We start from the raw sequence: 13,389 nt of genomic DNA, 5'->3' as shown, positions 1-13,389 counted from the left end.
CTCCACGTAATCCCAAGGGGTTCACATACTTTTTCTTGCAACTGTACTGCAGCATACTGGTCTTCTAAGTGAATGGCTGAGCAGTTGTTTGATCACTAGAGGAGAGCAGGCTGAGTTCCTAGCACAGCTAAAGAACTGACCACGCTGTGCTTTCATGCCTAGTGTGGTCTGTTTTCAATAGGAAAGCAGAGGGACTGGCAGGAACACCAGAGATTTCACAGAAAGACATACAAAGAGAACAGGATACTTTTTCACACAAGTTCATGGTACAGCTGGCACATACACTATATTTCCAAAAGTATTAGGACCCCTGCCTTTATACACACATGAACTTTAATGGCATCCCAGTCTTAGTCCGCAGGGTTCAATATTGAGTTGGCCCACCTTTTGCACCTATATGAGCTCCAACTCTTCTGGGAAGGCTGTCCACAAGGTGTAGGAGTGTGTCTATGGCAGGGGTGGGCAAACTTTTTGACTTGAGGGCCGCAATGGGTTCATATATTGGACCCAGGGGCCGGACCAAGAGTAGATGAATGATGTGTATGTCATCCATAGTAAGTATAGTAATATTCCCCCATAGTAAGCATAGTAATTAATCCCCCATATAGTAATTCATCCCCCATAGTAATTCATCCCCCATATAGTAATTCATCCCCCATATAGTAATTCATCCCCCATAGTAATTAATCCCCCATATAGTAATTCATCCCCCATATTAATTCATCCCCCATATAGTAATTCATCCCCCATAGTAATTCATCCCCCATATAGTAATTCATCCCCCATAGTAATTCATCCCCCATATAGTAATTCATTCCCCCTATTAATTAATCCCCCATATTAATTCATCCCCCATATAGTAATTCATCCCCCATAGTAATTAATCCCCCATATAGTAATTCATTCCCCATATTAATTCATCCCCCATATTAATTCATCCCCCATATAGTAATTCATCCCCCATAGTAATTCATCCCCCATATATTAATTCATCCCCCATAGTAATTCATCCCCCATATAGTAATTCATCCCCCATAGTAATTCATCCCCATAGTAATTAATCCCCCATATAGTAATTCATCCCCCATATAGTAATTCATCCCCCATAGTAATTCATCCCCCATATAGTAATTCATCCCCCATATAGTAATTCATCCCCCATAGTAATTCATCCCCCATATAGTAATTCATCCTCCATAGTAATTCATCCCCCATAGTAATTCATCCCCCATATAGTAATTCATTCCCCCTATAGTAATTCATCCCCCATATAGTAATTCATCCCCCATAGTAATTCATCCCCCATATAGTAATTCATTCCCCCTATAGTAATTCATCCCCCATATAGTAATTCATCCCCCATATAGTAATTCATCCCCCATAGTAATTAATCCCCCATATAGTAATTCATCCCCCATATTAATTCATCCCCCATATAGTAATTCATCCCCCATAGTAATTCATCCCCCATATAGTAATTCATCCCCCATAGTAATTCATCCCCCATATAGTAATTCATTCCCCATATTAATTAATCCCCCATATTAATTCATCCCCCATATAGTAATTCATCCCCCATAGTAATTAATCCCCCATATAGTAATTCATTCCCCATATTAATTCATCCCCCATATTAATTCATCCCCCATATAGTAATTCATCCCCCATATAGTAATTCATTCCCCATATTAATTCATCCCCCATAGTAATTCATCCCCCATATAGTAATTCATTCCCCATATTAATTCATCCCCCATAGTAATTCATCCCCATAGTAATTCATCCCCCATATAGTAATTCATCCCCCATATAGTAATTCATCCCCCATAGTAATTCATCCCCCATAGTAATTCATCCCCCATATAGTAATTCATCCTCCATAGTAATTCATCCCCCATAGTAATTCATCCCCCATATAGTAATTAATTCCCCCTATAGTAATTCATCCCCCATATAGTAATTCATCCCCCATAGTAATTCATCCCCCATATAGTAATTCATTCCCCATATAGTAATTCATCCCCCATAGTAATTCATCCCCCATATAGTAATTCATCCCCCATATAGTAATTCATCCCCCATAGTAATTCATCCCCCATATAGTAATTCATCCCCCATAGTAATTCATCCCCCATATAGTAATTCATTCCCCATATTAATTCATCCCCCATATTAAGTCCCCAAGTCCCCCGTGTCAATTCACTTACCTTTGCTCCGCGCGTTCCTCTCGTCGTGTTCCCGCGCCGTTCCAGTGTAGCATGAAAATCTGTCTCCTATGAGGATCTGTCCCCCTCGACGTATCTGCGCATGTGCCAGTTTCAGGCATTAGCAGCCGATCGGCGATCTCCGGCACATGCGCAGATACGTCGAGGGGGACAGATCCTCATAGGAGACAGATTTTCATGCTACACCGGTCTTCAGGGCGGACTGTGAGAGGAGCCTAGCTCTGCGGGCCGGATTAAAAGGTCCGCCGGGCCGTATACGGCCCGCGGGCCGTAGTTTGCCCATTGCTGGTCTATGGGAAGGTTTGACCATTCTTCCAGAAGTGTATTTGTGAGGTCAGGCACTGATGTCGGATGAGAAGTCGTGGCTCAAAGTCTCCACTCTAATTCATCCCAAAGGTGTTCTGTCAGGTTGAGGTCAGGACTCTGTGCAGGCCAGTCAAGTTCCTCCACTCTAAACTGGCTCATCCATGTCTTTATGGACCTTGCTTTGTGCACTGGTGCACAGTCATGTTGGAACGGGAAGAGGCCATCCCCAAACTGTTTCCACAAAGCTGGGAGCAGGAAATTGTCCAAAATGTCTTGGTTTGCTGACACTTTAAGAGTTCCCTTCACTGGAACTAAGGGACCAAGTCCAACTCCTGAAAATCAACCCCACACCATAATCCCCCCCTCCACCAAACTTTATACTTGGCACAATGCAGTCAGGCAAGTATCGTTCTCCAGGCAACCGCCAAACCAAGACATGTCCATCGGATTGCCAGATAGAGAAGCGTGAGTCATCACTCCAGAGAACACGTCTCCATTGCTCTAGAGTCCAGTGGCGGCGTGCTTTAAAGCACTGCATCCGACGCTTTGCATTGCACTTGGTGATGTAAGGCTTGGATGCAGCTGCTCGGCCATGGAAACCGATTCCATGAAGCTCTCTATGCACTGTTGTGCTAATCTGAAGGCCACATGAAGCTTGGAGGTCTTTAGCTATTGACTCTGCAGACAGTTGGTGACCAGGGGCGGACTGACAGCTCATGGGGCCCCCGGGCAATAGGGGATTATGGGGCCCCGTGTCCTTACCCAAACTCAAAAAACCCTATGAAAAAAGGTACCAGGGGCATCTCATGGGGCCCTCTACTGACCCCGGGCCCTTGGGCAGTGCCCGAGTCCACCCGTTGGTGACTTCTGTGCACTGTGCGCTTCAGCATGCGCTGACCCCGCTGTCATTTCACGTGGCCTACCTATTGAAGGCTGAGTTGCTGTTGTTCCCAGTTGCTTCCACTTTGTTATAATACCAATAACAGCTGACTGTGGAATATTTAGTAGCCAGGAAATGTCACGGATGGACTTATTGCACAGGTGGCAACCTATCGGTACCACGCTTGAATTCACTGAGCTCCTGAGAGCGACCCATTCTTTCACAAATGTTTGTAGAAGCAGTCTGCATGCCTAGGTGCTTGATTTTATACACCTGTGGCCATGGAGGTGACTGGAACACCTGAATCCAATAATTTGGAGGGGTGCCCCAATACTTTTGGCAATATAGTGTATCAGTTATATGAAATGTTGGGTTTACATATTTTTACTGCAGTACAGGAATAGAGTTTTGTCACTTTTCTGCCCTCTGGCCCTGCTTAGACTATGGGTGAGTTTGCTGATGAGGTCATCATCTGCCCTCCTGTAAAGTTGCGTCAATTGAAAAGATACATTTAAGTGTTTTTTGTTTTATGGATACAATTGTGTGTATTCCTGGAGTTCAGCTGTAACTATTGGCTTTAATATTGTGACTCTATTAGGGCTCATTTAGACCTGCAGTTGGGGGAAGTTAAAAGTGCGCTATTGAGTGTCCCCAGCAGTCCTCACCTGGGGGTGCTTACATGCCGTGGTCACAATGCTTTGCTTCATGTCTGCAGCTAAAATTATTGATCCATTCAAGCGAACGGAGACACACCACAAATGCCCTGCAACTGTGTGCAATGCCCGCAGTTACACTGCATTGGTGCAGCGTTCATGGGTGGTGAGGAATGTTGATCGCTTTTTGACAGGCGCAGCAGTTTGAACATGACAGATGACAAAGAAGCGACTGTCAAACATCATGTGACCTCTGACCCTGACAATCAAGTCGAGGAATACATGAACCTACGATAACGCACTAAACATCATAGCTCATTATAAGAATATATTGAAAGTATAATAAATATTCAGATTCTTGCATAAGTTCAGCTGAAACTGGTTCTCTTTAGACTTGCTTTCTTGATGAAAGACAATATCTGGTTGCAATATGGGTTACCACACGTCACTCTCTGTAGGGGGTTAGGAGCCTATATAGGAGGTCAAGCCTGTTCCCTGTATCATGTGAGACTTCCACTCCTAGCCATAGAATACTGTTTAAATGATATCTGCCAATGAGCATCCAGTAAATGCACGAATCGTGTTGTGGAGTCCGTCCCTCATGCACAGAGTCATATTGATCCTCAGGAAGCTGTGTGTGTGGGTGATGAAAGAGGGGGTGAGGGAACTTCCTTCCTGCCTCTCTCCGTAGTTGATTTATTCCAGAAACCATCTTACTTGCAGTGAGAAACATCTGTGTGTGTATGTGCAGTCCAGTGGATTTCCATCTGTAGAATGATGTAAAATTGTAAAATGATGTAACCCCCAGCAACCAGTTAGCAGCTGCCTATCACTCATGAAAGGTGAAATCGAATTGGTTGCTTTTGGCCTGCAGCTGTAGAAGGGAGTCTGCAATCCTCACATTCCTGGCTGGGACACAGGTCTCCATCCTCTCTCTCTCTTACAGCCCTCCGGCCGGAGGAAAATTGCTTTAAAATGATCTGCAAATTAGGAGCAGACTTCTCTGGGCTCAGCAGTGGTTGGCAGCGGCTCTGCGGCACGACACTTGCGTGGCCTGTAATTTGGGCCTGGCTGGGAGCAGGACGAGGTGGCAGAGACATCTGCTCCCAATCAGCCTTAATACCAGTAAATGCTGTTATTCTATGTAATCTCTTTATGGGGATGCATAATAAGACCGCTGATGATGATATTTAGGAAAAGCTTCTTGCAAAGCTGACAAATCCTCCCATATCTGCTGCTGCAGAACGACAAACACTGTCTGTGCTGGAGCCCAGCTACAGCCAGTGCCAGAACCGTCTTCTCAACCTTCTCCTTCCTCCTCAACTCCATCCTGTGATCTAAACTTATCCCCCACCTCTCAGACTCCTCATCTGCCTACCCAATCCATCACCTACCTCAAAGACCCCCTCATCCACCTTCCCAATCCATCACCTATCTCTGAGACCACTTACCTGTCTGCCCAATCCATCACCTACCTATCAGACCTCTCACCTGCCTACCCAATCCATCACCCACTTCTGAAAGTCCTCAACTGTTTCTTCCAAATACTTCTCCTGCCTTTTTAACTCCATCCCGTCTTTTCAACCCCTTACCTGCCTTGCAAAACTGGTTCCTGCTTCTTTGACTCCAAAATATATCCTTTCTGTTCATTCCATCACTTACCCCTCACAACCCTCACTTGTCTGCCCAATCCACCACCTACCTGTCATACCTCTTGTCTGCCCAATCTATTCCCTCTCAGACCTCACACCCTCATGCCAAATTAATCACCTACATCTCAGACCACTGTCTGTCCAATCCAACATCTACCTCTCAAACTCCTCCCCTGCCTGCCCAACCAAATAACCTACCTCTCACACCCCTCACTTGCCTATCCAAGCCATTACCTACCTCTCACACCCCTCAATTTCATGCCCAGTTAATCACCTACTTCTCAAACCTTCACCTGCCTGCTTAATTCCATCGCCAACTTCTTAGACTCCTCACCTGTCTGCTCAATCCAACACCTACCCATCAGACCCCTCACCTATCTGCTCAATCCATCACCTACCTCTCAGATGCCTCAATTGCCTACCCAATCTATCGCCTACATTTCAGATCCCTTGCCTGCCCAATCTATCCTCTCTCAAACCCCTCACCTTTCTGCCCACTTCATAACCTACCTCTCAGACCCCTCATCTGCATGCCCAATTCATCTCCTACATCTCAGACCCCTCATCTGCCTATCCAATCCAACATTTCCCTCTCAGACTCCTCCCCTGCTTATCTAACCAAACCACCTACCTCTCAGACCCCTCACTTGCCTGCCCAAGTCTTCACCAACCTCTCACACCCCCCATTTCCCCTTCCATATTATCACCTACCTCTGAGACCCCACACATTCTAGGCCCAATCCCATCACCAACCACTCAGACATCTCACCTGTCTGACCACTCCATCACCTATCTCTCAGACCCCTCACCTGCTGCCCAATCCAACACCTACCTCTCGGACCCCACATATTCTAGCCCAATCCTAAGACATACCTCTCAGACCCCTCACCTGCCTATCCAATCCGATCTATCACTTACCTCCCAGACCTTTCATCTTCCTCCCAAATGACTCCCTTTTCCCCTAAGCCCTCTTTTGTCTCTTCAACACAACACCAGCCACTCTAACCACTCTTCTGCCTTCCCAACCCCTCACCTATCTATCTAATCCCTTTCCTGTGCCCTCGTTTAACCCATTACTTGTTTTCCCAACTTATATCTTTTCTCCATAAAACACAGGAATGCAGCTCAACAAGTGACAGCTATAAGGGAATAATGTGCAACTATGTAGATATGATTCATCTTCATCTTTCCCAAAGTGCTGTATGTGTGCCACTGGTGGAATATGAGCCTATCATAGCTGGCACACAGTCAAGGTTTTGGTTGGCAGGACTGACCATCTTGTAGGTGTATATGGTTTTGGCTAGTAATTATTACCTGTCTGGGAGTCGACAAAGTGTACTTCAGGAGACCTACAGACTGGACATGCTGACATTGGGCTACGATGGACTTGGTGGATTATATTCACATAAATTGCCATTTGTTTCATTAAAGTGGGCCTGTCAGAAACTCTACAAGTCTGCATGAGCACATTTCTGCCATAACGCAACATAATGCAACATAATTATTTTCAAAGGGCAATCTGGTAGAGTAATAACATCAGCCTTATTTCCTTAGCCCCTTCTTGGAGATCACTGATTGTACATTATAACTAGGTAGCAATTCAGAAGATGCGTGGCAGCAGGGATGATCACACACAGCCCAGAAAATAGAGACCACTGCACAGGCAATGGGATATACAGGACAATGGCACCTAGAGAGAGGTCATACAAAGGCACCCCATTACTGCCCCTAATCCAGAGGGGTTGGTGTGCCCCAGATCAGAGCAGGCAAAAACACAGGATGACGCCACAAATCAGGGAGATAAAATATCCCTGCATTACTCACTCCAGGTTTACAGCGAGAGCATAAAAAAATTATTGTTATAGAAAACAGTTATAATTATAGAAATGTGAGCAGATTCACACTACGCCTCCATAATCCCTTCTATTAACCTGTATAATTACTCCCAGCACTACAGGCGTTGTCAGCTGTAAACAGGAAGAGTAATGGCAGATAATGAAGATTAGTGAACATATAAAAATCTCATTTATAGATGACAGTGTGACACAATATTCACATATCACATGGGGACCAGAGAAGGTTAAGAGGTCAGGTACTACTATAATAGTCCAATGGAAAATCTACCTTACCTTACCCCACTGGCCCACAGTGTTCCAACAAACTGAATATTGATAATAAGGCTATGCACCTAGAACAGTGGTCTCCTAACTGCAAACCATGGGCTGGATACAGCCCTTTGATAGCGGTCCTTGGGGCATCGTTCCTCCCACTGACAACAAGCACTATTCCTCCCACAGACGCCAATGATGAAGCACTTTTCCAACCACTAACACCAATGATGGGGCAGTATTCTTCTCACTGACACCAACAATATGGCACTATTCCTCTTACTGACACCAACGATGGGGCAATATTTCTCCCACTAACACCAATGATGTGGCACTATTCCCCCCCCCACTGACATCAATGATGGGGCACTACTCCTGTTACTGACACCAACGATGAGGCAATATTCCTCCCATTAACACCAACAATGGGGCACCATTCCTTCCACCGATGCCAATGATGAGGCATTACTCTTCCCACTAACACCAATGATGGGGCACTATTCCTCCTACTGATACCAACGATGGGGCACTATTCTTTATACTAACACCAAAAATGGGACACTATTCCTCCTACTGATAATAATGTTGGGGCACTACTCCTCCCACTGACAGCAACAATGGAGCACTATTTTTCCCACTGACAGCTGCCATAGGGCACTATTCCTCTCACTGACACCAATGATAGGTTACTATTCCTCTCACTGACACAAATAACGGGGCACTATTCCTCTCACTGACACCAATGATGAGGTACTCTTCCTCACACTAACACCAACTATGGGGAACTATTCCTCCCACTAACTCCAATGATGGGGATATGTTCCTCCCACTGACACCAACAATACAACACTTTTCCTCTCACTAATACTAATGATGGGGCACTATTCCTCCCACTAACTCCAATGATGGGGATATGTTCCTCCCACTGACACCAACAATACAACACTTTTCCTCTCACTAATACTAATGATGGGGCACTATTCCTCCCACTGACACCAACATTGGGGCACTATTCCTCCCACTGACATCAACAATGCGACACTGTTCCTCCCACTGACATCAACAATGCGACACTGTTCCTCCCACTGACATCAACAATGCGACACTGTTCCTCCCACTAATACCAATGATAGGGCATTATACCTTCTCCTAAAGACCACAGCTACTCTATAACCTTTTTATTCCCTGACACATTGTCTACTCCCACTGATGCTTTGGGCATTTTCTACTCCCACTGGTCCCCCTAAAGTCTGAAGGACAATAAACTGGCCCTTTATTTATATAGTTTGGAGACCCCTGACCTAGACCATGGGGTCAGTTTTGTCTTATACATTAATTAGAATACAGAATACAGGATTGGAGAATAAATTAGGAACACTGGCTAACATTAAATTTAGAAGAATTACTCAATCCCAAAAGGCAGCTGCAAAAGCAAATGAAACATAAAGAAGAAGCTAAACACTCCCTACCAATCAAGGTGGCTTTTTGGGACCTTCATAATGTGTTCCTGAATAGAAATATGCTGAACAACAAATATCAACGACTATTGTGTTTGGAAAGCCCATTTGTAACGCCGAGACAGGCGGCAGGCAGGCGGTGAGATGGAGTGTCTGTGACCTGGAATGGAGAGTCACAGCTTCTGTTCTGACACGTCACAGCCAGAATTATAAAATGCAATGTCTATTTCTATCAGCTGTTGGCTCTTCCAAGACTAGCAATCTGGTTTTATTGCTGCTTTTCACACTGATTTATGATTACTTAATTAGGGCTCCATTAAATGAGCCTGTAATGTAAATTATATGTATATTGTACTGCCCTGAGGCTGGGAGGAGACCTTTTACCGGGACAATCACTTTGCTTACTGAGCATCTTTAGTTCTACTCAGGACTCTAAGCTCTTTGGTTAAGACAGACCCCAGTCTGCCCTGGGTGCAGAACAGCATCTGATGTCTATGCTGTTGGAGAGAAGATCCTCCCATTGTCTACTGGGGGCAGCCATACAAATCGCTAAGACAAGGGACCTTAATGCACTGACCTCAATACATTTTTTATCTGCATGGAATTACATGTAGTGCTAGCTTGCTGACAGGCCCACTAGTTTGTCCAAGGTTCTCTTCCCAAGTTGGTGCAGAGCAGCCAGGCACATAGCAGCACAGGCAATTCCACGGCTCAATGATCAGACCTAGGGTGTCTTTTGATGCTTTATTGATTGCAAGTTGAACTGGGTTGGGGTGCAGGGAGCTTTGGGATACTCCAGAACAAAAATCAGTGGACACTCTTTGCCTTGTCTACACTCCTTGGGACAATCCCCTTCTTAGCAGACCCCAGTGTAAAAGAATGGTCCCAGACCAGCAGCGCTGGAGCAGGCGCTCAAAGGGAAAGCAGCAGCAGGCAGTCACTAGGATCCTACACTCAGGCCTGTACTCACGATGTCCCCAGATACTTGGATGCCTCCGTCTAATATCGGCCAGACACTTTTCAAGTGTATTCCAAGACCAGATCCTTAGTGAAATATCTTGATTTGACTCCAGCTATTTACAGAAAATAGATCGTCCCAGCTCTCACTGAGCTGGGACCTCAATGAGCTCCTGCAAACTTCAGCTATAGTTCCCAGAAGGGCAGCAGCGCTTTAGGCTGGGGAATTTTCCTTCAGAACAAGAACCCTGCTGCGCCAGCCCCCCAATCTATTTATGCACCTCTCAGCCACCTACTGGGCAGGTCAGCAAGATTTTGCTATGCAAAAACAGAAAGTACTGTTTTTCAAAAATAATTCATACACATCCACTACGTAATGGCTCTGTAATCTATTTTTCATGAAATAGTTTCCTACTCTGGTTTTCTCATGCCTTGTAACATACTCTATGAGCTTTTGAACCTCTCATTTTCACTCTCAATTCCATTTCTTTAAAACAAGAGCACGTTTCTTGCGGTCTTGTACACTGATCTATGCACACTACAAATCCCATACTCCATCTCAGTAGAGAGCAAGAAAGGGTGGCTACATTCCTACGTACAGTAGGACCATGGAGAATGAACGTAGCCACCCTGTAACAGGAAGGTGGATCACAGCAGCCAAAAAAAAAGAAATCTGGAGATTTGGAGGAGGCTGAGAGCAATAGAAGGAACTTTTTTGAGGTAAAAAATACATATATGAATAGAATATTTCTTTTTTAAACCAGATTGTGTCACTTTAAGAAAATTTGGTTCTAGCTGGGGTTCCCCAAGCCAATCCAGGCATACAATCAGGAGCACAATCCTGTCCCACGTAATTAGGAGTACTACTGGTGCAGAAAACTCTCGTAAGGGGTCTGCTCCCGGGGGCCCCCTGTGACTTCACTGGCTTCTGAACCATATTAGGTAAAATAGTAACATTCTGAATAACAGAAGCAGTAGAACCAACTTATCCCAGTTCCTCCACCAGCAAGCGCCACAATGTTGGAAATTTCTGAACTGCCATGAAGTTATCTGTTCTGGGGCCCATACAATGCCAGATATCTGAACAATTATGGCTAGAGTCACATCTATATCCCTCTGCATTCTCTCTGCTGTATGTTATCTCAGTCTTAGAGTTCAGACAGAGTTACTGTCACTGACTGACCTGGTCTGCTTTAGACCTCAGCTGAAATCATGTGATCAGGTTTGCGCATGACTGGCACAGATGGGAACTCTAAGCAGCAATTTCCCCGGGGCACTTAAATACTTAGATCCGCTGTAATATCTATATATTTAATGTGGCACTGAGATTGGCTATAGCAGCAGCCATTATATAGAAATGTTTCATTCAAAAATGTTTCATGGACCTTGGGTGTAGGCAGTGTGGGCTATAAGTTTTCAATAGGGCAGACATAGGTCCTGGTCCTTCTTCACCTCTGCAACTCTCCTGCTCTTTATCCTAAGGGGGCTCTAGCAGTCCCTCTGTATAGTAATGCTCATAAACCGTGCTTTGTGGACATCTTTCACCTGCACATTTTATTTAAAGCAATCATACAGGTAAAAAGAAAAACTTTTTTTTGCAAAAAAGTTGTTCTTATGTAACTGCTTAATGGCCTTTATGGTGTTTTTCTATTTATTAAATTATTTGTTTATTTTTCTACTGGTTGAACTAGATGGACCTGTGCCTTGTTTAACCTGACTAACTATGTAACCATAATTAGACCTAAGTAAAGAATATGTAAACCCATAATTTCATATTCCTGATATGTACCTGCTGTACCGTGTACTTGTATAAAAAAGTAGTCTCCTGCTGTCTTTGTATTGCTTCCTTTGTGCCCCTTTATTTTCCTATTAAAGACTGACCATAATAGGCAGGAGAGCAAAGTGTGGTCAGTTCTCTGGCTGTGTTGGAAACTCAGCCTGCTCTCCTCGAATGATTAGACTTGTGCTGACACGCCCCCCCCCTCGCACAGCCATTCACTGGGAAGACCAGTTTGCTGTTTTTTTTCTCTAGCCTCACCTCTCTATGCAGCTGAGAACAGAGAGCATGTGATCACTTATAAAAATGGGAAAAAAAAATATATATTTATATAAATATATATATATATATTTTTTATTATATCTATATACAAATGTTTTGCCTTTCATTTCTCTTTTAAGCTGTATGGGTTGTTTTATAAGGTGAGAGTTTTTATATACTTTAACTTCTTCCTCCCCATCTTTTTTTTTATCAGACTTTTTTTTTTAAAGTTTGAAGAACATATTAGCCCAACATTTCATATTCCTCATATGTGTCTGTTGTACCATGTGCGTAAGGTTAAAAAGTATCCTGCTCCCTATGTATTGATTTTTTTTGTGTGCAATACCTGGTGATCCTGCCAGTCCCCCTACTTACCTATTTTGAACTGGCCACACTAAGCATGGAATCTCATCCATCTCAGAGTGGTTAGAACAGCCTGCCTGCCCTCCAATGGCCAAGAATTCTGCTGACAACCCCCCCCCCTCACTGCCTGCCATTCACTGGGAAGATCAGTGTACTGCTGTTTCTCCACACCCTCACCATTCCAAGCCCCTTATGCGGCTGAGAACAGAGATTATGTGATCACTTTTAAAAAAATGAAATCTATATATACTCAAATGTTTTGCCTTTCCTTTTCATTTTAAACTGAATAGGTTGTTTTACAAGGCAAGGGTTCACATACTTTAATTTCTCTTGACCATTAGTAGTTAAAATATTGTATTCATTAGTAAATTACTTCACCATTAAATTTAATTTTACTCTCATTATAAGCAGGACACATTAAAGAATATAATTTACACCTTTAATATGCAGCAACACCTTTTTAAAAAAAAAAAAAAAACGAACACTGTTTAAACCAGAAAGATTTGTTTTACATATTTGTTGCCTGTAGATGATATAGAACATAGAATAATTTTGTAAGACATTAATGCCAAGAGAACCCATTTTTCTCTCCCAAAAAAATCAAGAGTACAAATTGCTCTGGTCTATAAGGGGTGCACAGGTGCCAAAGCTGAAGAGGTTAAAGCAGAAAGTATCAAAGATCCAGCATACATTCCTCACTAAAAGTCTAGTGCCATGGAAATCCTTCATGTAGCAATAGGGGGATTTACT

General features: G+C 43.8%; 1 long non-coding RNA gene across 1 annotated transcript in view; it reads right to left on the bottom strand.

Annotated features, from left to right (window-relative positions):
* The window catches only part of LOC149440308 (uncharacterized), a 66,005-nt gene that overhangs the window by 22,245 nt on the left and 30,371 nt on the right, over positions 1 to 13,389 (bottom strand). The window lies entirely within an intron of this gene.

Source organism: Staurois parvus, unplaced genomic scaffold, assembly GCF_062004578.1.
Source record: "Staurois parvus isolate SC_StPar_1 unplaced genomic scaffold, SC_StPar_1.0 ptg001095l, whole genome shotgun sequence".
NCBI classification, from domain to species: domain Eukaryota; kingdom Metazoa; phylum Chordata; class Amphibia; order Anura; family Ranidae; genus Staurois; species Staurois parvus.
This window is presented reverse-complemented; position numbering and strand designations above follow the sequence as displayed.